At 42.5% G+C, this 26789-nt stretch overlaps 1 protein-coding gene across 7 annotated transcripts in view; it reads right to left on the bottom strand.

The window, feature by feature from the left end:
• LOC148540320 (bone morphogenetic protein 7-like) overlaps positions 1-26789 on the bottom strand; it is a 217603-nt gene that overhangs the window by 148803 nt on the left and 42011 nt on the right. For 2 of the 7 annotated variants that reach the window (XM_088443291.1, XM_088443284.1), the window contains one exon: positions 24589-24643. The exons of the other annotated variants lie outside the window; for them this stretch is intronic. The gene's annotated coding sequence lies outside the window, so the exon portion shown is untranslated. The remainder of the gene's footprint in view (positions 1-24588; positions 24644-26789) is intronic. 7 annotated transcript variants of the gene reach the window in all.

Raw genomic sequence — 26789 nt, 5'->3', positions numbered from 1 at the left:
TTTATAGGATTTTCCAGATTTTGATATATAATTTGAGTGAACTCACTTCAAGTGAAGTAACATGGTGGAGGTTTCTAAGTGGTTAACATCCCTACCTGTACTTACTTTGGCACTACAAGTGGTGGATTTTATGGTCTTTTGCCCAGTCATAACAACACACTTCTTCTCACCACTGGCAAGAATTGCTGCCACTGATGGCTGACTTACTTTGATAAAATTCAGGGGGAGGATGAGGATGGTCTCAATTTGTTCTTGTCAAACACATTAATCAATAACATCCTTATTAGTGTCAGATACATAATTATCCAACTCATCTTGATGCACTTCCTAGGTAGCATCCTCAATTTCTAGGTCTAACCCATCATCATTACTTTTACTACTACTTATCCTCACATTTTCAGTGGGTGTAGAAATTGTGGAAGAAGGCTACTCTATGACAACAGTGGCAGAATCAGAAATGTCAGAATCATACATAGTTGTACATACCATAACTCTGCCATGGACATCCTTAAACTCTTCTCAGGAATCTGTGAAGTTTGTGAATACACAGTTTGTTCTCAGACTTAGTGTTCTTTTTGTGCACTGTTTTGCTGTTTTAAAGGTGACACATCTGGACTCAGAGCGAGAAGATGGTGTATGCGAGGTTACAGAAGAGGTCTTCTGACTGTGTTTAACTCTGGTTTTCACAATAGGCATTCTAGTGCTGGTTAAGCAACCGGGCTTTCTGTAATGATAAGGCATACACTGGTGTGCAGATAACTGTGCCATACCACCACACCTGTACATAAATATTTCCAACTGCCACCACATCTAGTGTACATACAATGAGATAAGGAAATGAGGGACTATTACCTATACTATGCAGTTTTATTAAAAGACTTGAGATGTTTTTTAACACTAGAAAAAAAATCTTTTTTTGCTTTTATAATTTTTGGGGTGCAGCTGACAGGGACACCAACACACCCAGAGTAATTACAGTAATATATGCAGTCTTTAAAAATCATACACTCTTGAAGTAGGACTTCAATTGAATTATAAAACAAAGTCTGGGGATTATTTTGGACACCAGAAAAAAAAAAAAAAAGTATTTCTGCAAATATAATTTTTGGATGCAGATGACGGGGACACCACCACAACCAGAGTAAATACAGTATTATATGCTGCCTCTCAAAATCATACACTCTTGAAATACAATTAAAATATAAAAAGAAGACTGGAGATTATTTTTTAAATAGGAAAATATGTATTCTTTAAAGTTCTTTGGGGTGCAGCTCACTCAAGCACATCATAGTATTCATTGGACAAATACGCTTGAAAATCACACTGTCTTTGGCTTCATAAACAAGTGACACAATGTACAGCAGTGTAGTTAGAAGTGCAAGTTCACTGTTCCCACAAGAGCCTGTTTGCACTGGATTGCAGTTGCTGCGAGCTAGTCTATCCGAAACAAAAACTTTACATAATGACAAAGATGCCTGCAGTCATCCTTCCCACCCACTCCATTTACCTACAACTCTCTCTAATGGCATCTGAATGGAGTCTATTTGAAGACCAACTACAGCACACATGCTCTCCATACACTCTTCTGTGCGAAATGGCGCCGGATCACAAGAAAGGGACGATTGTATGCGATCCAAAACATGCAAGATGCGAGATTTCCAGTTAAATGAAGTTTTGCCTTGTTTTCAGCAAAACCACACTGTTCATGTTTAGTCTTTGATGGTAACTGACTACACATGCTTACAGTCATCAGCCAACTGCACTCATTTGAACCAATATGAAAATCAGCCCACTACCCAAACAACATCAGACATTTCAGTCCGATTTGGTAATCTACATCAAAAGAGAATATCCCTATGTGTACATGGCATAACATGTTAAATTAATTTGTTAACTATGCAGATTTCACTATATATATATATATATTTTTTTTTTTCCTTTCACTGAAGTATTTTATGTCACCAATTTGTTTTAAAGTACTGTCCAAACCGCAAATCATGTAATATTTTAGCTCTTCATCATTCATAAACCCCTTGGCAAAGTAAATGAGGAACAGAAAATTAAAGCATTGTAAACAACTAGCTAGCATATTATATAGCTTTTATAAAAGTGCAATTATTGTAAAAAAAAAATAAAATCATGCAAATTAAAGCTTGATTACTGTGTGTTAATCATTTCCTTCATAAAAGGCCCATTACTTTTCCAATTGCATGGTTGTATTAATGCAGCATTCCCACAACAATATCCAGTCTACAATTTAAAAAAAGTCATCCTGTGAACACTGAGGAACAGAAAAGAAAAATTATATTTCACACACATTTATTTAATTTATTAGGGATGAGCGGATTCGTATTTCCAAAATCCGAACCCCCCCCCGCACCAAGTCGGGAACAGAGTCTGACTCAGGTTTTTCCGCCAGACTCGGTCCCTGGAACGAGGCAAAACGTCACCATCCTGCTGTAGGATTTTCGCGGGTTTTGGATTCTCTTAAGGTCCAGCGATCACCGCCATTTTTCATTCCGGCTGTGGAGCATGCGTGCAGAGGGAGGGAGCTGGGAGCTGTTGGCTACTACTATGTTGTTGTGTGATATAATAAATATACTTCTATATAGTACATACAAACTGGACTGGCTGGCTACTGCGTGAAGAGGGAGGGAGCTGGGAGCTGTTGCTGAAGCTGGCTGGCTACTGTTGTCCATATACATAGGGCCTGGCTGGCTACTGTTGTCCATATAGGGGCTGGCCCTTGTCCTGTCCATAGGGAGGGAGCTGGGAGCTGTTGGCTACTGTACTGTTATGTAATGATAATAATAAAGTAAACTTAGTAGTACTTAGGATATAACACACACACACACACACACACACACACACACACACACACACACACACACACACACACTACTGGGCTGGCAGGCTACTGTGAAGAGGGTGGGAGCTGGGAGCTGTTGCTCATTCTGGCTACTGTTGTCCATACACATAGGGGCTGGCTGGCTAATGTTGTCCATATAGGGGCTGGCTGTTGTCCTGTCCATAGGGGCTGGCTGGCTGTAGTGCTGTGTTCAGGGGGTGCTAGTCCTTCAGGGGTGCTCTCTTCACCTACCACTAGTGTTTTTATGTGTGCGTGCCGTGTTTGTCACATCTGTTATCGGTGTAGATAGGTGTGCAGGGGTGCTGTGCTCCTGTCAAGGGGCTGCTGCCCAAAAATAAAAATCATTCTTTACAGTGGCTGTCCTGTGTGGTGTAGGGGCTGCCCTGTGTGGTGTTGCCCTTCAACAAACTACAGGGGCTGTCCTGTGTGTTACACGCTGCCCTTCATCAAAATAATTTTTACAGGGGCTGTCCTGTGTGTTGTACGCTGCCCTTCATCAAAATAATTTTTACAGGGGTGATTCATTCCATAAAAATAATGGAGGACAACAATTTGGAGGATAAAATAGGGAAAGATCAAGAACCACTTCCTCCTAGCACTGAAGCTGCTGCCACTAGTCATGACATAGACTATAAAATGCCATCAACGTGGTCTGCCAAGGCCGATGCCCAATGTCATAGTAGAGGGCATGTAAAGTTCAAAAAGTCAAAGTTCAGTAAAATGACCCCAAAAAATTAAGTTAAATCATCTGAGGTGAAACGTAGATTTGCCAATATGCCATTTATGACACGGAGTGGCAAGGATCGGCTAATGTCCTGGCCTATGTTCATGGCTAGTGGTTCAGCTTCACATGACGATGGAAGCCCTCCTCCTCCCGATAGAAAAATGAAAAGATTTAAGCTGGCAAAAGCACAGCAAAGAACTGTGCGTTCTAAGAAGATATAAGGAAGAGGTGGCTCCTTCCACTATTTGCATGCCCTCTGCAAGTGCTGGAAGGAGCACCCACAGTCCAGTTGTTGATATTCAAATTGAAGATGTCACTGTTGAAGTACAACAGGATGATTGGTGTAGCTGGCGCTGAGGAGGAAGTTGATGAAGAGGATTCTGATGGTGATGTGGTTTGTTTAAATTAGGGACCAAGGGAAAGATTGGTTTTCCATGGGATGAAAAAGCCCATCACGGTCATGCCTGGGCAGAAGACCAAACATTCCGCCTCTTTGGTTTGGAAATATTTCTATCCAAATCCGGACAACAACTGGTTTGCCATATGTACCTTATGTAAAGGTGTAATAAGTAGGGGTAAGGATGTTAACCACCTAGAAACATCCTCCCTTATAAATCACCTGCAGCGAGTTAATAAAAAGTTACTGTCAAGTTCAGAAACTGTGGCTAAGACCGTAAGCAGTCCAGGGACACCTAAATCCCTTTGTCCTGTTGTATCCAAGCGCCTGCAAACCACACTGTCAACTCCCTCCTCATCAATTTCCTCCTCAATCAGGATCAGGAGTAGTCCTGCAGGCCATGTCACTGGCATGACTGACTCCTCTCCTATCCGGGATTCCTCTGGAGGATCCTGCAATGCTATGCCTACTGCTACCGCTGCTGCTGCTGTGAGTCATTCATCATCCCAGAGAGGAAGTAGGAACACCACTACTTCTTCTACTAAGCAATTGATCCTCCAACAGTCCTTAGTGAGGAGGATGAAGTACGACAGCAGTCATCCTGTTACAAAGTGGATAACTGAGGTCTTGACTGCTATGCTGGTGTTAGACGTGCATCCAGTATCCACAATTAGTGCAGTGGGATTTAGACAATTGATGGAGGTAGTGTGTCCCCGGTACCAAATCCCGTCTAGATTCCACTTCACTAGGCAGGCGATACCGAGAATTTACAGAGACGTCAGAAAAAGTGTCCTCAGTGTCCTAAAAAATGGGGTTGTACCTAAATGTCCACTTAACCACGGACATGTGGACAAGTGGAATAGGGCAGACTAAGGACTATATGACTGTGACAGCCCACTGGGTAGATGTATCGCCTTACTCAGCAATAACAGCGTCACCAGTAACAGCATCTCAGAAACACCAGCTCATTCCAAGGCAGGCTTTGCTGTGTATCACCGGTTTCAGTAAGAGGCACACCGCTGACTACCTCTTAGAGAAACTGAGGGAAATCATCACCCAATGGCTTACCCCACTTAGACTCTCCCAGGTATTTGTAATATCTGACAATGCTACCAATATTGTGCAGGCATTACATCTGGGCAAATTCCAGCACGTCCCATGTTTTGCTCACACAATAAATTTGGTGGTGCAGAATTTTTTGAAAAATTACAGGGGCGTGCAGGAGACTCTTTGGGTGGCCCAAAAAATTTTGGGCGACTTTCGCCATTCAGCGACTGCATGCTGAAGACTGGGAGTACCAGTAAACACTCTTTACAAGGTTCCCGGGCTGCCCTAAACACTCTTTCAGAGTACACACTGGAGGGGGGGCAACTCAGGTATAATAGAGCCAGTTTGTACAGGGGCCTCCAAATTGCCTATTTTTCCTGCCAGTACAGGTATGGACTGTCTGACATGCCTACTTGGATGCTGTCACCGATGTAATCCTCCACCATTCTGTCAATGGTGACAGTATCATATGCAGTGACAGTAGACATGTCAGAAATTGTTGCCAGGTCCTTCAGTCCGGACCAGATGTCCAAACTTGGCCCTGCATCACCACCAGCAGGTTGCTTAGGATACCCGGTTGTTTCCTGGCAGCCCCAGTTGTGGGAGAAAATGAAGAAGGAGCTGTTGACGTGTCACGTTCCACTTCAGCTGACGTGTTTTCACCAGCAGGTCTTTGCACCTCTGCAGGCTTGTGTTGGCCAGAAAGACAGACACTACACAGGCTTTAAACCTAGGATCGAGCCCAGTGGACAAAATTTAGTGGTCTGATTTCAACAGATTGACCACCCTGGAATCCTGGCAAAGTGAATGAAGGGCTTCATCCACAAGTCCCACAGGCCAAGCGGAATCGCTCCATTTTAGCTCCTCCTTCACTTTCTCCAGCTGCTTCTGCAAAAGCCTGTTGAGAGGAATGACCTGACTCAAGCTGGCAGTGTCTGAACTGACTTCAAGTGTGGCAAGTTCGAAGGACCGGAGAACCCTGCACAACACAGAAATCATTCTCCACTGCGCTTGAGTCTGGTGCATACCCCCCTCCTTTGCCTATGTCATAGGTGGATGTATAGGCTTGAATAGCCTTTTGCTGCTCCTCCATCCTCTGAAGCATATAGGAGGGTTGAGTTCCAGCGCATCACAACCTCTCGCTTCCGGTGATGGCAGGGCAGGTTCAAGAGTGTTTGCTGGCCCTCCAGTCTTCGGCACGCAGTCGCTGAATGGCGAAAGTGGGCAGAAATTTTTCAGGCCACTCAAAGCGTCTCCTGCATGCCCCTGTTGTTTTTCAGAAAGTTCTGCACCACCAAATTTATTGTGTGAGCAAAACATGGGACGTGCCCGAATTTGCCCAGATATAATGACCGCACAATATTGGTGGCGTTGTCAGATTTCACAAATCCCCAGGAGAGTCTAAGTGGGGTAAGCCACTGGGCAATTATTTCCCTCAATTTCTCTAAGAGGTTGTCAGTGGTGTGCCTCTTACTGAAACCGGTGATACACAGCGTAGCCTGCCTTTGAATGAGCTGACATTTCTGAGCTGCTGCTACTGGTGATGCTGCTGTTGTTGCTGCATAAGGTGATACATCTACCCAGTGGGCTGTCACAGTCATATAGGGTCTCATTCAGACCCGGTCGCAACTGGGTCGATGGTTAGCCCTGCGCACACGCAGCGGCTGCACTGCGCGTGCACAAGCCCCGGAGCGAGTGAGAAACTCTCTCGCTCTGGAGCTCTCTTACAAAAGGGGCGGCTGTCGATGTTTTGTAGGCGGGCCAGGGGGGTGGTTTCAAAAATGGAGGCATTCCTTTAGGAACGCCTACCATTTTGTGGGCGGCCGCACTGACATCATCAGTGATGTCAGTGGGTAGTTTCCTGCTCGATCAGAGCAGGAAGCTCCCTGGGGCTTGCGGTTGCCGAGGCCCAACCTTAGGGTCTCGTCGCAAGCCCCGATGGTTGCGATGGTGTTCACCATCATGACCATCAATCTGGTCAGTCGCTAAGCTGTGGGTGGTAACCCACAGCTTAGCTAGTGACCAGGAGAGGCCGCACTAAAAAAAAAAGGAAGCGTCCGCCCTCATTCAGGGAGAGCAATCGTTTCCTGTGACCACCTCTGAATGAGGGCCATAGTCCTTAGTCTGCCCGGTTCCATTTGTCCACATGTCCGTGACTAAGTGGACATTGGGTACAACCGCATTTTTTAGGACACTGAGGACACTTTCTCTGACGTCTCTGTACAGTCTCGGTATCGCCTGCCTAGTGAAGTGGAATCTAGACGGGATTTGGTACCGGGGACACACTACCTCCATCAATTGTCTAAATCCCACTGCACTAATGGTGGATACCAGATGCACGTCTAAAACCAACTTAGCAGTCAAGGCCTCAGTTATCCGTTTTGCTTCAGGATGACTGCTGTCGTACTTCATCCTCCTCACTAAGGACTGTTGGAGGGTCAATTGTTTAGTAAAAGTAGTGGTGTTCCTACTTCCTCTCTGAGATGATGAACGACTCCCAGCAGCAGTGGCAGCAGTAGGCGTAGCAATGCAGGATCCTCCGGAGGAATCCCGGATAGGAGAGTCAGTCATGCAAGTGACATGGCCTGCAGGACTACTTCCAATCCTGAATAAGGAGGAAATTGAAGAGGAGAGAGTTGACAGTGTTGTTTGCAGGCGCTTGGATACAACAGGACAAAGGGATTTAGGGGTCCCTGGACTGCTTACGGTCTTAGCCAAAGTTTCTGAACTTGACAGTTACTTTTTCTGTACGCGCTGCAGGTGTTCCTAGGTAGTTAACATCCCTACCCCTACTTATTACACCTTTACATAAGGTACATATGGCAAACCAGTTGTTGTCCGGATTTGGATAGAAATATTTCCAAACCAAAGAGGCGGAATGTTTGGTCTTCTGCCCAGGCATGACCGTGATGGGCTTTTTCATCCCACGGACAACAACTGTCTCCCACGGAGCCTGATTTAAACAAACCACATCACCATCAGAATCCTCCTCCTCAACTTGCTCCTCAGCGCCAGCTACACCAGTATCCTCATCCTGTTGTACTTCAACAGTGACATCTTCAATTTGAATATCAGCAAGTGGACTGTGGTTGCTCCTTCCAGCACTTGCAGAGGGCATGCAAATGGTGGAGAGAGCCACCTCTTCCTGTCCAGTGTTGAGAAGGCCAGGCATCGCAACCGCCGCCATACTTGGACTCTCCTTGGGGATTTGTGATATCTTCTTAAAACGCACAGTTCTTTGCTGTGCTTTTTGCCAGCTTAACTCATTTCATTTTTGTAGCGGGAGGAGGGCTTCCATCGTCATGTGATGCTGAACCACTAGTCATGAACATAGGGAAAGACGTTAGCCGTTCCTTGCCACTCCGTGTCGTAAATGGCATATTGGCAAGTTTACATTTCTCCTCAGATGATTTAAATGTTTTTTTTAAGGTCATTTTCCTGAACTTTGTCATTTGGGATTTTATATGCCCTCTACTATGACTTTGGGCATCAGCCTTGGCAGATGACGTTGATGGCATTTTATTGTCTATGTTATGACTAGTGGCAGCAGCTTCAGCACTAGGAGGAAGTGGTTCTTGATCTTTCCCTATTTTATTTTTAATCGGACAAAGTTTGGTCCTCCATTTATGTTATATTGATATATACATGCGGTTAAGGCGCACACAAACACAGAAAATAAGAATTGTTTATTTTTTGTGGAGCACACTTTGGGGGTTACACCACCCTTTAACAGACGAGTCAGCCGGCCCTTTACTTATGACACAGGCGCACACTAGGTGCTGCTACTTTGTTGATGCAAGTGCGCTACTGCGCACACATTTCACACACAAACACAGAAAAATTAATTGCTTATTTTTTGTGGAGCGCAGTTTGGGGGTTACACCACCCTTTAAGAGATGAGCCAGCCGGCCCTTGATTTATGACACAGGCGCACGCTTGGCGCTGCTCCTTTGTTGATGCATGTGCAGCTACAGTGCACACAATTCACAAACAGAGAAATAAATGGGTTTTTTTGCACTTGGGTGGAGCACCCCTGATGGACAGATCACCCCCTGGACAACACTACAGCACCCCTTTGGGACTACAGCCTTTATGGGACACTGCACAACACAGCACAGCCAGCCCCTATAGACTTTTGGAGTGGATACAGCCCCTATGGACAACTAACTGCACAACACAGCCCAGCCAGCCCCTATGGACAACAGCATCACAACACAGTCCAGCCATCCCCTATGGACTTTGGAGGAGTGGACACAGCCCCTGTGGACAACAGCGGCACAACACAACCCAGCCAGCCTTAACTCCCACCCTCCCTCTTCACTATCCACAGCCAGAGTGAGAAATGGCACAGACGTGGAGACCTTTTATAGAATCCAAACCCCGCGAGATCCGGAAGGCGGGATGCTTCTTACCCCTTCCTCACCCAAACCACCTGCTACTATCTGTGCACAAGATTTTGCTTCCTATTTTAGGGACAAGATTGATGAGATCCGAAATGAAATGGTATGCTCTTCCTCATCTAGTGACCTGCTCAATTTGCTACCTGTATCCTCTGGCACATTCTCTTAATTTGATCTCACAAATGAAGATGATGTATCTTCCCTCTTCTCATCCTCCTACTCTATTACCTCTCCTCTAGATCCTATACCCTCACAAATCAGTAAAGCTCTGTCTCCTGTGCTTATCCGAACCCTAACTAAAATCTGTAATCTCTCTCTCTCTACTGGCATCTTTCCATCACTGTTCAAGCATGCAGTGATTACTCCTATTCTGAAAAAACAAAACTCTGACCCCAACACTCTCTCAAATTACCGTCCTATCTCCCAGCTCCCATGCCCCTCCAAGCTACTTGAGAGACTTGTCTACTCCCGCCTCACACACTTTCCTAACTCACACAACCTATTGGACCCACTTCAGTCTGGCTTCCGTTCCCAACACTCCACAGAGACAGCACTGACTAAGGTAGTAAATGATCTGGGCACTGCCAAGGCTAAAGGCCATTACTCACTCCTAATTCTGCTAGATCTCTCTGCTGCTTTTGACACTGTTGACCACTCTCTTCTCATACAAACACTACAATCCCTGGGTTTTAAGGACACTGCTCTTTCTTGGTTCTCTTCCTACCTATCTGATCGCTCTTTCACTGTTCGTTTTTCTGATTCTGCCTCCTCTTCGCTACCTCTATCAGTTGGAGTACCTCAAGGCTCTGTGTTAGGGCCTCTGTTATTCTCAATCTATACCTCCTCTCTTGGCAAACTAATCAGCTCTTTTGGATTTCAGTACCATCTGTATGCGGATGATACTCAAATCTACCTATCTTCCCCAGATTTATCACCAACTGTACTGGTCCGTGTCACTGAATGTCTTTCTGCCATTTCATCTTGGATGTCATCTCGCCACCTGAAACTTAATATTTCTAAAACAGAATTAATTATATTTCCACCAGCCAACAACAGTTTCCAACCTGATCTCTCTATCACAGTTGATAAGTCGACAATCCACCCTTCCCCACAAGCTCGCTGCCTTGGTGTCATCCTTGACTCTGAACTGTCCTTTGTTCCCCACATTCAATCTGTCTCTAAATCATGTTACATACATCTAAAAAACAAGACACTGCAAAAACTCTAATCCATGCACTTATTATTTCCCGCCTTGACTATTGCAATAGTCTCCTTACTGGTCTTCCCAAAAACAGGCTATCGCCATTACAATCAATTATGAATGCACCTGCGTGGCTTATCTTCCTTGCCAAACGTTCCTCGTCTGCTGCCCTGCTCTGTCAGTCCCTCCATTGGTTGCCGGTTTTCTACCGTATTCAATACAAAATACTCTTACTTACACATAAGGCTATTAACCAAACCACACCAACATACATCTCTTCACTCATCTCAAAATATCGCCCTACCCAACCTCTCCGCTCAGCACAAGATCTGCGTCTCTCATCCCTATGCATTACTTGCTCCCACTCACGGTTACAGGACTTTCTTTGGGCTGCACCCACTCTATGGAATGCCTTACCACGCACAATACGACTTTCCTATAGTCTCCAATCCTTCAAGCGATCCCTGAAAACTCACCTCTTTAGGCAAGCTTATCAGATCCCAGAACCACCCACACAACCTTCATAGTTTCCATATCTAATTACATCCCCTTTTACAGTCCACACACAACCTCACACATCGTCTTTCTCTCACATCCTCATGACATTTGGCCGACATTCCTGTGTGACTGGATCATGCAGTCAACCAAGAAACTGTGCATTGTGGCTGGACCAAGATGCAATATATAGCACCTATCCTTGTGTATTACTGCCTATTTCCCTATAGATTGTAAGCTTGCGAGCAGGGCCTTCCTACCTATATATCTGTCTGTTATTACCCAGTTTTGTCAATGTTGACAATTGTAAAGCGCAACGGAATATGCTGCGCTATATAAGAAACTGTTAATAAATAGATAAATAAAATTTTGGTGTTTTGCCTCTATTTCAGTTCTGAGTCAGGCGGGAAAACCTGAGCCGGGCTCGGTTCCCGGCTCGGATCCGGGGGGGGGCTCAGATTTCTGAAATCCGAACCCGCTCATCCCTAGTATGAATCATCACTTTGAATGTGAATTCCGAATGCAAGTGTAATGGAAAGTAAAATTACATCAAAACAAAAAAGATTGCAGAAGTGTGCTTTAGACTGCTGCACATATTATCCATCTCCATCCATCTCCCCTGATTGTCTCAAATTTATTATAATACTATATATATATTATATATATATATAAATATAAAATACACAGTTCATCAGTACAAAATAGACATACTATATAAGCGTGCATGTTTTTATGTAGCATAATAGGGACCCATCCTTTACTGACTGCACAGTCTGTAGAGCAAAGCAACAGGTAAGACCTATACGCAGTTAGTATTATGTAGCAAGTTAGTTTTGGGGTGAGTTTTGGGACGTGGGGCCCCTTGAACTGCTCTGGCTGGACTTCTTTGGGGCATCAACACTTTAACACTTATTTTTAACACTTTACATCACAGTGTTTGTTTTTTATGTTACATTTTCACACATTTATTTTTCTTTTTTCCAATGGTGCATACACACGGTCAGATCTGTTAGATGAACGATTTTTACCAATGGTTTGAACGATTTTACAAACGACTAACTATTTCAGACAGTATTAAAATGAATGAAATCGTCCAAATCTGACTGCAAACACATCAGATGTCACATATCGTTAACATCAGATATGAACGATTGAAATATTATTAAAATAGTTATCGTTCAGATCTGACAAAAATCTGACCATGTGTACGCACCCAGGGGCGCCGAGAGGGGGGGGGGGAGCGGGTACAGATTACCCGGGCTTCCTGAGGGGCCCGGGTCCGGCGCCGCTCCCCCTCAGAGTGTGCTGAGCTGCAGTGGAGACTGCTCGTGGCTGCTGAGCAGCAGCCACAGCAGTCTCCTAAGCCTGTGGGGGGAGCGATCACACTGATCGCGCCCCCCCTGGCTTTGCGCCGGGCTGAGGGGGCTCAGAGTGCCCCCTCTCCCGAGCGCGCCGCATATCTTTCGTTTTTTTTCAGGGAAGGGGGCGTGGCCATGGCTCCCGCAATTAGGCCACGCCCCCTTTTACCCGGGCCCCCCGCAGCTCTCAGCGGGCCTGTACGCACCATAACACTTTCAACACTAAGCAGCCACTCTCACTTACCCAACATTTCAACACCTCACTGCAATTTTTTTTTATTTTGTGTGATGCCCTGGGGTGGTTTGGCTGGGATGGTTTGGGGGTGTCCCATGACCCAGACGAACCCCCATAGTTTTGGCTAAATTTATGCCAAAAACCTTTCATATTATGTATAATTATTAATGGTTGTATGGTGCATCTGGTCTCTCTTTGTTTTCTATGTTGTAGTATTAGGAACCAAATCACTCCCATCCATATCACTCTGCCCCTTATTCTACCCCGCATGTTTATCCCATACACTGGGGCATATTTTTACCTCATTCAGAGCCCATAAAAAGTTTTACATAGACAATCCATTACTCAAGTATATATTTTATGCATTACATACATCTATATACTTAGTTTTATCTCACAAATTTTACATTTATGAAAATTGCACACATATACGAGTACAGTTCTTCTTTTAACCCATAACCAGGGTTACAGGTAAGTTGTGCACCTGGGGGACAAGGGATGCCGCTCCGCCAGACACAGCTTCTAACACCCATCACTTATTTGACTTTGGACATTTTAATAACCTCTCATAGAGACTTCATAAACATACATGGAGTATGACACATACCCCAGTGAGGCTTCTTAGTGACTTTAATATTAGTAGCTTTAATGAATGCTGAGTAGGAGCACTGTGACTCCCGACTATACTCAGTATAGGAATAAAAATCACAATTAGGACATGAAAATCTGGTTTCCTATATAATTTCTGTATAACTTTGCATATTCCTTGTACATCAATCAACATGCTAATTATGATCAACCCTTGCACTGCCACAAACATCTACCACGGACCTTCCTTATTATTTTATTAGCATTAATATAGATGACTGGATTGTGACTCATGATTTAAATCAGATTAACATTAATGAGCATAAAAATGTATAGTGTCCCGTGAAATAAAGGAAATTAAAATGTTCTATGATGATGCCGCTTAAACAGACATATGAACGTGCAACATGAAAATAATGTAGTAGTATGTACAAAAATACTAATCTAAGATTGCGTGTCAATCTACAGCTCATTTTTTATCTTTATGATCACTCAAATTTATTTTGATTATTTTAAATCTGTTAACATATGGCAGATTGCAAATTGATCTTTTAAGACACATTTTAGGATGCCAATACATTTGGAAAAAGTCATTATGCACTCCACATTGATGGATGTACTTTCACACTGCTCTGTGTGATTACATTTAAGACATTTATATAGTGACATCTGCATTGCATAATATCACTATAAACTGACACAGCGCAGTTATGGTGCATTCTGTGACTCCTGTGGGAGATGGGTCACAACACACAAATCCCGTTCATTTCGCAGTTCCACCCTTTAAACTTTTAGCTTGGCAAGCTCAGAAAAGTTGAAAAGCCAAATAAATTCAATGCAGCATTTCATTGCTAAACCTCTGGGACCTTTCAATCATATCCGCAGTCATATAGAAACTGCAGGACCTGGAAATTAGAAATCAATGAGCAGCTTGCTGGGAGGTGTTATCATTTGGTTTTTAAATTCTACAAACAGTGAAGCACAAGAGAACATGCTGCAGAGAACAATGACAGGCTGTGAGCTGTACACTGTGGGGTATTCTCTGATGAAGCCATAATAGATATTTCTAGTTAAGTCAAGACCCTTCATCACATTTAGACAGACTGTAAAGAAAGTACACTCATATCTGAGAATGGAAGGGATTCCCTGCTGACACGGTCTTTCTTTCTGTTCTTATACTCTCAGCGTGATTTCAGCTTGCTGGTGTGTGATGCACCACTAGAGATTTGTAGCTCCATCAGTGAGGAAAATGGAAGAGTACACATTAAAATTAACACTTATAGTGTCATGTATATCAAGTTGGAAAAATAGAAATTAATATCAATGCCATTTCAAGAAAGGGCTTAAAATGGGTTAGTTGGTTTCTAAAATGCAACAGAAAAGCCGTGCTTAGAGAGGATACTGCTGGGTAACAATGACAGACTGAGAGATGCTGCACTGTGTGGAATTCTGATGTAGAGATGGTTGACAGAATAGGTCAACAAGCTGTTTGACACAGCACTGTCACTCATTAACTACAAATTATAGCATGAATATAGATTTTACCCCCTTTGAATAACACTTTATAACTTTCAAAAACAATACATTGTAAAAAGGTTTCTAAACTACCACAGACTGCATGTGGGAAAAGCAAATTTGTTTTACGTTCCAAAATACACTGTTACTTTATATAGGCTGCAGTACTTGCACCACAATAACTACAACTGATGAGTGCAAAACATTTTTGCTTTTTCAACAGTGCCATAAAAACTGTTTAGTGACTATATAGTTTTATGGAATCATCATCATCATCATCATCATCATCATCAGGGAGCTATCGCACTAACCCTATGCTACAGTACAGTAGGCGCAAAATATACCCTTTTAAAAAAGGCATATTTTCACTTACATCCACAACTCTGCCATCACTGAGCTGTGCCCTTGTGAGAACAGACTGTTACAACCCAGTTACCCCCCTCCAGCTGCAAGAGCTGATGCACTCAAATGGCATTCATCTCTGTGTACGCTCCTTGCCAGGGCATGCGCAGTACGAATTCATGCACGATACACTCTAAGGTGTTCCATACTCTTCAACAGCACCTTAGTCAGCACACCATTACTATATTTTGTAGTACAGTATATAGGCAAAAGGTACTGTAGTGAATCTTCTAAAGAGTGGAGAAGTTGCCCATATCAACCAATCAGCTTCTAGCTAGCATGTATTAAAGTACATTCTATAAAATAATAGATTGAAGCTGATTGCTTGCTAAGGACGCCTTATCCACTCTTTAGAAGGTTTGATACATCTTTGACACATTTTCCCCATTGAAGGATACTGCTACTATACTGACACTACAGTCAATGCAGAACATTTTAATAGTTACAGATGTGTCCTAATACACTATTGCTGCAGTCACACCAAACAGCCCTTCTAAGTGCGCCAGTTCCCGTACGACTCGGCTTGCGCTGAGCATATTTTTCACTGGAATATGAGTCTTAGTCGCAATGCATTGTAACAAAATGAGACTGTATTGATTAATTTGATATGCAACAGTTGTATATCTGTGTGTGACTGAAGGCCTGATTCAGCAACAATTCCCTCGCAGTTGGCTGATGTTGCATTCCTGCGCATGCGAGTGCATCTCATTGCGCGTGCGTGAACCAGTCATTGCAATCAAGTAACGGATCGCACTGCATACGCAGTTAGCATGGAGGGACCACCGATGTTGATTGATAGGAAGTGCCGTTTGTGGGTGGTGGTGGGGGGGTGGTTGTGCGAACGCAGGCATGGCTGTGCGTCAGGGCATGCAGTATTAAGCTTGTGCGGCGGCCGTGCTTCACGATGTACACAGGAAGCTGCCACAATCCTGCGGCAGGTCAGAGCTACCACAGTTGTGCGTATGGGTTCGATGGTTCTCGATGTTACCGATGTTTTTGCAAGCCTGCGTACTGATCAAGCATAGAGTAAATGGAGGTGGGCTGGCTTTATGTAGTGCTGGGCGTCTGCATCTTGTATTGCGATTGCCGTGCACATGCATTCATTAGCATATTCTCGCAGCGGCCAGGTACATGCAATCTCTTATTTGCGATCCTTACTTCATCAGGCCCAGAGTATGAATCTGTATATACAAGGTGCTACGATGCAGTGACTGCAGCTTTTTTTTCCCACAGCAAGTTCCGTTGTGCTTCATCTGTGACTTTATAAATATTTAAAACTAAGTCAAAGTCGCAGCCATGGTAGAGGTTGAGTGATGTTTCGCTGTGTCTGTGGCGAGAATAAGACGCAAATTTAAAGTCGCTACTCAACACCTCTGGGCGCAGCTAACTTGCGCCAATCATCTCATGCTGCATGGTGTATTGAGGCTAGGTATATGAGGAAAAACATCTGTATCCAATACACTGCAATTAATTCATAGTCAATATGAAAAGTTCCTTTATTTACTGTATAGGGTCTAATGTAATTTGAAGAGTTTTTTTTATTTTTTCCTGGAACAATGAAAACCCTATCCAATATCACCATCTAAAACTGTCCCAAGCTACAGGGTAGCATAGGATACTTACAGAAATTAGGAACATAATTATGGATGATATGCTTATGCGTTTTAACAATAATTTAACCATGGGTGCTTACAAAAGATAAATATGTGAATATTTACCTTCTTCATATTTACATATCACTGGGACAGCTGTCTAAATATCAGCATCCTCAGAATTTATTTTTCTATTAACATGGGCAAAAGGTAATTTATCTCTGCTATAACAAATATTATTTTTCATCTAGGAGAAATTAATAAGCATAAATAAGCATTTAATATAAAAAAAAAAAGTCAGCATATTTTAGAACCAATTTTATAGGTTTTTTTTTATTTTATTTGGTTATACTTAAAGTCCCTAATTTTTCTATATTGGACACAATTTTTATTTAGGGGCCCATTTATCAACTAGTAAATGAATTATATTTTTTGGTGGTACCTGCAAATAAGTATTCCACCAAATGTACGTACGTGCAGGGCTGGTGCTAAGGTGTTTGGTGCCCCCTGGAAATTATAAATTTGCACCCGCCCTTACTTTTTAAAGGGAAAGCGCACACTGAAAAGGTGTGGTCTCAAAAGGAAGGGGTGTTGCCACACAAAAGTACCCCCAATTAAAATTGAGCTGCACAGCAGCGCAATCTTCTACACATTACACTGTATGCAGTGCCTGATTCACATTACGCCACACAGAAATAGTGCCCCTTATACACATAATGCCCACAATTGTAGCATCTCATACACATAATTCCCACAGTAGTGTGATACCCCATCAAGGTGAGGATAGGTGTGAAGTAGATATAAGCTGGAGTAACCTCTGTAGTAGAGATGCCTCCTCAATTTTTCCTTCTGTGACAACTTTCTCTGCTTAGACCACACCCTGGCAGAAAGTCAAGGACCCCCTTGCTGCCCCCAGTTCAGTGACCAACAATTGTAATGGACAAAGAAAATTTTATTCAACTCAAGTCCGGGACTGCAATGCTGGGTTACCTGTTCTTTTTAAATGTCATATTTCAGTTAAACAAATATATAGGCAAGTACAAACTACCTCCACAGTTCTGCAGTACAATTTATAAAATAATTAACTACACTACTGTCTATTAGTTTTAATAACCTAAGCTACTAACTTTAATAACTGCTCCATTTTACCTTCACTTACTCACTATGGGCCTCATTTATCCACCAGTTTTATCATACCATTACGATCACCAGTAAATCACTGTGTAAGGCCTCACACTGGCGAGGTCTTCTGCCAACCCCCAGTTTTTCCCTTAGTGCTAGTGTGTACACCGGTACTTAGGTTTCCACCTGGTCTTATACTTGGGACAGTAGAGACTATACTAGTGATCAGGAGGCATTTAGCGGCTGGTGGTGGATTCAGGCTGGCACAGGACAGAGTGACGGCAAGCGTACGGATAGATCACTGAGATGTGAACTGGATGACAAGGTGCGACTAATTAAAAGAATATGACTATGAGCCGAGGTGTGGCTTAGAGAGCCCAGATGCAGCCTTGAGGGCCGAGATGCAGCCTTGATGGTAAGGACGTGGCCTAGAGGGCCAAGGACCAGCCTTGAGGACTGAGCTGAGACCTTGATGGTATGGATGATGCGGACTTGATGGTATAGGTCATAAGACCGTAGGCAGATGCCACTGGAAAAGATGGTGCGACAGGCACTTGTAGACAGGGGCACGCTGCACTCATATAGTTTAATACTTACCTCTAAAAGTTCCATGTCTGCTATAGCAACGCTGCACAAATAGCCTGGAAAATGGCCACCTCTGCCATTTTCCAGGCTCATGCGCAGTAGTGAAATAGCCGGGAAAGTGGCGTCTGCACCATTTTGCTGGTGATCTGTGCATGCGAAGTAGACTCTGTTCACAGACTAATGCCCAGCGTGTACTGCTGTGATCAGTCTGTTTTAATTTGTAAATGGGACACAAGTACTGTGTTGCTGTTTAGCTCAATCATATTTACTTCTCACGGTCATCCTATATTTGGAATATTTAATAGATTTATATACAAACCATTTTTTTTTTTAATAAAAAAAGGTTACTTCAGTAGCTTTTTAATTTAATTTACAGTTGTAAAACAACAACAGATAAGATCACCATACATGCATATTCTATCAGATTGCACAATATAAACCAATCCTTGATACAGTAAGTAAGCAACATCAAAGGTCTGATAGATGTATCCTTTACACCAACACTGTTAGATCCAGTGTTATACATATGAATGTAACAGCAGTAACTGATGCATCACACAACACTCCCAGTCCGCCACTCGGAGAAGAGAGAGACTCACGAGATGACATCATCAAGATCAGTTCTTCAGACTGCAGCGGCACTTCGGGTGGAAGGTTAGTGTCAGTGAGTTACACCCCCCACACTGCCCGGCCATTTGCCTGCAGAGTTATAATAAATGCTTTAAAAACAAAAAAAAGTCCGTATAAGGCCCTCGGAATCATTTGGTCTGGCCCTCTGAGCTTTTTTCTGCTAGCTTCATTTTGCTAGCAGGGTGCCAAGAATGGCACATTGCAGCCAGGATCTATGCAGAAGTGCCGCCTGGAGTGTCCTTAGGACACTCAGATGGTCACACTGCTGCCCATACAGTTCCCCAGAGTAACCTCAGGATGCTCCATGCATTGCTGTAATCACCGGCAATTGTGGCCCCTCCCCCATGTGACATCAAGCGGAGGGGGCATGACCAGCACCGAGCCCGCGAATAATGTTATATCAAAATGATAAAAAAGTTCCCCACCCCTGCTCTATAGTTATGCCACTGCCTATATCTCCATGCAGTTGCAAGCTGCGTCGGACATCTGTAACCATAGACACTTTCAAATAAGTAAAATATTGGGCAATTGCGTTCACATCTGATTCAGGCTTTTTTCAATGAAAGCTTCCCCATGTGAATTACACAGTGATCATGGCGGTACTTGTACTGCTACAATACTTATGTTGATTAGAGTCATTTAATCATTTGAAACAAATAATTGTCCTTGAATAAAGCATTTTTAATGTGTAAAATGTCTTTAAACATTTTAGTTTGTTTTAATAATTTTACATATTTTTAAAACTTTATCATATTGTTATTATTTACATTTGGCTAAAAAAAAGGGAATAGATTACCGCAAACCATACTGTATATATTAATAGTGTATATAAGACAATAGCCAAAATTTTTATCTAGGTAGAGTGTTTTCTATGCGTTTTCAAAAACAGAAGCCTTCCATTTGTATCCCTAGAATATTATATAAACAAACAGAGATGTGTGCCGACCCTGTGTTTTGGTTTTGCCAAAATTGCCCTCATGTGTTTTGGATCTGTATTTTTAAAGAAATGCTAAAATCACATAATTTGGGTCTGTTTTTATTCCTACAGTATTAACCTCATTAACATTAATTTCCAGTCAATTTTAACAACCTTACCGCTAAGTTTTGGTCAAAAGGTTACACTGAACTAGCTGGCTGACTAAGCTTAAACCCTCTATGTTCTTGAGCACCGGCTTTAGTAGATGACGCCGAAGGATGAGTAACATCCACATGACTGGTGGGAGCAGCTGCAGCACTAGTACTTGGTTGCTACTCCTGCTGTTCTATCGATTGATATTGCTGATCCATAATGACACACTGTACAGATATTAATAACAGTGCCCATGAAGTTACTGTGCATTAGTCTTGTATTACGGGCATGCCTTGTGTTCATTAGTCTGAAAGATACAAACAATTTAAAACAAGAAAAATGATTAGTTTTTTTTATAGGTTCACACAAACTATCTGTGACACACTGTGCAGACAACATGGTGACCCCAAATGTACTGTGTGTTAGTCTTCTTGTATTCACTAGTCTAGACAAAAAAACCCCCACAAATTTAAAATAAAGTTTTTTTTTCTAGTTTTTTTAAACTAGTGACCACCACAAACAATATAATTGATTTTTTTTTCTGTTTTTAATATTTTTTATTTTACAGGTGGTGACCAAAATAAACAGTAACAAGAAATGTTTTTTTTTCTTTTTAACAGGTGACCAGATGGTGTGACACAAAGTGCCCACTGCCCCTGCTTGAGACTGCAACACAGTTCCCTCCACGAGTCCTCTCCACACAGACAAAGTGCCTCTGCCTTATATACAGACAAGGAACATACTGTGACTGTGCACTGCTGCTAAGTACTGCTGCCAAGCAAACTAAACTAGCCTTTTTTCTTTCTAGCACTAGAGCCCTACCTACAATACCTCCCACGTCAGATCTCCAATGAGAAATGGCGGCTGAACACATGGGAGGGACTTTTATATGCAATCCAAAAAAATCACAAGATCAGACAACAGGAAGATGATGTTTTGCCTTGTTTTGGGATCCGAGCCAATGGAGATAAACGAGTCTGGACTCCGATCCCTTCTGTCGAAACCGGATAATTGGGTAAGACAGAATATGTTTGCAATCAGGAAAACCTGCATGACGCTATCTTGTGAATGGCAGCAAGACTCCATTTTAGAAAAGAAAGCTTACACAAGCGCCATTTTGTCAAAAATACATAGTACACAAACCACAGTGCAAAGCTGCTAAAAGTAGCACGAACAGCTTTTTAACAATCTTCCCCAAACACATACCGACAGTGTTCAGAATACATAAAATGACTTTCCAACACATTAAAATCACCACAGACTTATATTTGAGCAACAGCAAGGCAGTGGTGTTTTCCCCGCATACATACATTTAAAAGCAATGGTCCCGTAACGCAAAAAGGATAATTATTACTTGGTTTAAACGCAATGTCAGTATATAAAGAAATGAATGTTTTCTGTAACTATGGCTTAGTAAATGACAATTGGACTGTGTGTGGAACCGTACTGATCTACTCTGTTTCCACAGCGTTCCGGTGACATCAATATGAAGATCAGAACATGCGGCTATGAAATATGAATGTTAGAGAGAATAACTATTTGAAATGTTGTAAGCCATAGCAGCTTAGATTTGCATGTGGGGGATGCAAAGGGAGGTTGGAGACCTTTTGTATCCATTTGAAATTGTCCAATAAATGCCCTGTAACAGATTTCTAACCCTTACCAAAAGACAATGACATTGTGTAGGCTTGTTTACATTTTTGTCCAAAGGACTGGTTATTCCAGTCTAATCAATAGAGATAGCTAACTGGGACTAGAACCTAATTAACAGTAGTTTCAAGAAACCAAAAGGATACTCCCTTTCTGATGACCTCACAGGTAAAAGGGGGCGGGAACATAGCATGCACATTCTGAGAACACACAAGCCAGCAGACACACTTGCAGATTTTTGGAAGAGAGAGAGGTTTCCTCTCTCACAAGACAACTGAAAATGGGTCTCAGTTCCCCTAGGTTATAGCGAAGTATAAATTGTGCAATATTTAGCCTATTTGGGTGTCTGTAGCTATTTTTGGTGTTAATCTGTTATTAGCTTAGCATGGTTTGTAGTTTTCTAAGGATATTCATGAGTCTGTGTTAGCATACAGTGGATGATATGTTATCTAATCTGTACTTTTCATCTACACTGTAGGGTACAATAGTCTGTTATCAGCATGCAGGAAAGGGATTGATTATGGAGTTTTTGTAATATTTGTAAATGATTGATGCTGGTTGATTGAGATCCTCTGGTGAGCTGTGTTAGGGCCTTCCCATGTGCTCTGTGTTAGGGCCTTGCCATGTGCTTGAACAATATCTCTGCTTGGGAGAGATAGGCTTGGTATGTGTTGTATACTCATGAATGTAATCATGGGGTGGTGTCAGTGTTATATCATGGAAGTTGAATTAATAACAGCTTTGAATGGTCATAAGTAATTGCCGTATGGTGTTGTATGGGTCAGATAAGTATATTGTCTTTATTATAATTGTGATCATTGTTGGATGTATGATTTACAGAGTTACAACTTAATGTGAGTTTTCAAATTGGAGTTTGCCTAGGGATCATGAGGCTTGCAAACAAAGGAAGAGCATGTGCTTCAGCCCTTCCCCCTCCCCACGGTCTAGTGGGTACTGGATGAGGTCTGTTGTAGGATGGTATTGTTGTATATTGGAATCAGCTTGTGTTGTATATGTTGGAATATTAAATGGTGCAGTGTTTGCCTGATGTGCTGGCATATGATATCCAGCTTGCATATTTAATTAACTATGGCATTATTGGAGATTTCAATGAGGTAGCTTCATAATGGAGTTTGTTTGTAGACCATGCGGTTTGGACAATAGGGCAGGAATCATACACACACACACACACACACACACACACACACACACACACACACACACACACACACACACACACACACCAGCCATCGTGAACATGTGCTCTCAGCAGACATTCATATCTCTCTCATTGTATTTTTGATGTGTCTCTCTTTCTCTCTCTCTCTCTCTGTCTCTCTGTCTCATATTGCTCATTGTATTTTGATCTTTAATAACCGTTTCATGTATATTAACTGTACCTTATGACCTAATGTTTGTACAATTTATTTGCGCTCATTATTAGATCATAGCGTTGTAACATCTGTACTTTTACCTAAATAATAATCTTTAGCACGTTGGACCGCTATTCAACTGTCTCAGTATTTCATTATGGTATAATCAAACACAGCGCTAATTAGCGACATCTTGTGGTTTTAGAAGGTATAGGCAGGTTTTGTCTTAGAGGTTCTAGGCAGGTGAATCTTAGAGGTTTATAGGCAGGAATGTATTAAAAGATTTATTTACAAATTCAAAACTTCGGATAAGCAAAGTTTAGGTGGGTTCGGTGTTTGGAAAACCAAACTCGCTCATCTCTAATAATCAGTATTTAATATTTTTGTAATGTACCTAATTTGTTTGTTATAGTATGTTTTTTCCGACTATTGTGGTAGGCAGATTCTGCTTGCACATCCATAGTCTATGAACAGAATTTGTCTCTTGTGGTTACCTCATCGAAGCCGCCATGAACCATTATGAAGGCTTTTACAGGTAATTAAATCTGCCCCTTAGGGGTCCCTCCAGAATTTTTTCAGGTGGCATACTAAACACTGGAGCAGGGCACCTTTAAGTTTTGAAGCACAAACATTTTGGATGCAATGTGGAGATAGGTGCAGGACGGGTGTCCAGTCTCTCCCAGTCTTAATATTGGAGTTAACTGTATTTTGTATTTTACCCCGCAGCACCAGGAAAGTTCTGTCCTGCTCTGCAGTGCTGTAATACTAAAGCCTTGGGCATACTGTATGGCGTCCAAATATATGGAGCTGCTGCACTGGGGACAATACTTAGATGCAGCATCTAATGTGTTGAGTCCCAGCACTGAGCGGAAGATGCAAAATGTTGACACTTGTTGGCTAAACACATATTTGCGGGCTACCAATATAATGTTTGTTATTCAGTTACACACACTGGCCACAACCCAGTTCTGTGTGGCACTATAGCATGCACTTGCTCCAGGAACCATGCTACGTCTCTAGTCCTGGTAAAAGTTAGATAGAGTAACATAACCAAGTTCCCCTTCTGGTTTTCTTCATAAATTATACTCACTCTCGAATTTATCAAATTCCATCAGTGAAGAGATGTCAAAATATAGCATCACAAATATTTATTGTTCATATGATAAAAAAACAGGGAATTAAAGAGGTGCGAATTACTGTATGCTTATCGTACCCAGGTAAATCTACATTATTCAGCATGTAAATGAATATCTTTAGTACAAATCTAATCGGTTTTACAAAATGTGGATGTAGCACCACATTGTGCACAGTATGGTATGAAAATAAATACACTCACCCATATCTGGGTAAGATAGTGAGAGGAACCCTAGTTCATTCAATTCAACTTTATTCTGTAAATACAATAAAAAAGTAATTGTTCACTAACAGATACTAAAGTTATCTTAAAACACTCACATTGGGCCTGATTCGGAGTTGCACACAAGTCTGAATGTGATTATATCTCATGATCTTTAGCAATTTGCTCATGTGTTGCAGCCAACAAATGCCACTTAGAAGAGTTATGAGTCCTTTGCATCTCAGACTCTTCTCACCGATGGCTGAATGAGCGTTACTGGGTGGCATTGGTCGCACATAAGACAAGTGTCCAGAGTGTATGTGGTGGGCATGTTGTTGAAAATGGAGAGCGCTACTGCAGAGACTCCATATTGAATCCTCTGGGGAGGCTTCGCTCCCTTACCAATATGGTCACCGAATCTAGTACTGCCCAAGAATGGTGCCATCTTATTCACTGTTGGAACACCACAGTGGAAGACACTAACTGTGAAGTGTTCCACTTAGCTTTGTGAGACCTGCAAATTCTGCCTTATACACACCCTCCTGAGCAAATACTCACTGGCTGGCGAGTTGTATGACACCCCACTCTGCTCATTATCGGCTCCATAACCAATGTGGATAACGGAGTACGGCTGTATTGCCACGGCTATCAATAAACCAACCCATTGATTAAGCAATCCGGGCCATTCATTGTCTCAGGGCATACACTAAAGGCAAACACTAAACAATGTGCTCCATGAATGATATTGGTGAAATATTTCCCTTGTACTTCCTGTAGTGCAGGACAAACGTTATTGAGTGTAAACACAAAGATATCTTTCAGTGAAGTTATCCTGCCACATCTCTGAACAGGTAATTCTTGACAATATAGTCAGATTGGCCTGCATGTTCGGACGACAAAAGAGATGGTTAATGACCCACGGGAGCGCACATCATTGGTCGTTCACTGAATACACACTGAACAATATTGTTATTGTCCATAAAAATCGTCTAGTGTGTATGCGGCTTAACCTTGCCATTCCAGCCTGCACAAACATATTCCAAAAGGTTATGTACCCAGCACGCTTCCGCTGGTGTGTACACTAACACTGCCACACCAACCTGTACACAAATATTCCGAAACAAGTCACCAGAGTTGCATTTTCAGTTGCTTCTTCTGCACCAAGCATGAGGTAGGTCATTACAAGTGATGATGGCTGCTTTCGCAGTGTTATTGCATAAATGTATACAAATCAGAATACGGGCACATAGTTGTATTGAAGCTCAATTGCTGGCGGCATCTGGTGTTGCAACCATATTAGGTGTGACTCAGAATTAGGCCCAGTATGTTTATGTACTTATACTGGAATGGTATTGAAATGCCTGACAGGATGAAGATCCCGACTGGGGCAGGTAACTACTATTCCCCTCCCCTGTCCTCCCTCTAACCCTAACCCTCCCTTAGTGATGCATAACTCTATAACTCCCGTGGTGGTGCCTAACCCTAAGTACCCCCGGGGGTGCCTATCCGAACCCCCCCTTCCCACACCCTAAACCTAACTCTCCCAGGGGGGTGCCTAACCCTAACCTCCCCCCCAGTGGTGCCTAACCCTAACCCCCCCTTCTCCTAGCCTAACCCTCCCGGGGAGTGCCTAACCTGAAGTTCTCCCAGGAGTGCCTAAAGCTAACCCTCCCCTTCCCCATGACTAATAGTAAGGGCACCCCGGACTTACCTCGTTCAGTCCGGCGTCCTTCTGTGTTCCGGTGTTGGGATTAAGACAGGCAACGAAATGGTGATGCCCATCTTAAATTCGTCGTCAGGTATTAGCTGTCGGGATTTTGACTAGTGGCATTGCGGCTGCCGGTCATTTAACTACATCCCCTTATACCACATTTAAATTTAAAAGCAGATTCTTGAAACAGACAGAATGCACCTGAGTGCAGTGAGAAGAGTAGATTGGATCTGGTTCTTTGGGATAGATGAAAAGTCTTTTTAAAAGTTTAGTAGTCTTCAAATGTGTTTTGTGAGCGCATTTGCTGCCAATGTTCTTTGTATTTTCAATGGCAAATTTTGTTTAAAAACCTCTTACTACATAATAAATGCAATCTAGAACGGATTATGAAATTTTTTCTTAAAACCTGGAATAAGTAATCAAACATGCAAGGCAAGGATAATGCATGCAGACCATAACACTGCTTATCGGCTCAGGTTAAAACAAATTA

The sequence above is a fragment of the Taudactylus pleione genome, unplaced genomic scaffold, assembly GCF_031769625.1.
Source record: "Taudactylus pleione unplaced genomic scaffold, aTauple2 ptg000019l, whole genome shotgun sequence".
NCBI classification, from domain to species: domain Eukaryota; kingdom Metazoa; phylum Chordata; class Amphibia; order Anura; family Myobatrachidae; genus Taudactylus; species Taudactylus pleione.
The sequence above is the reverse complement of the archived record's forward strand: the minus strand, read 5'-3'. Positions and strand labels throughout refer to the sequence as shown.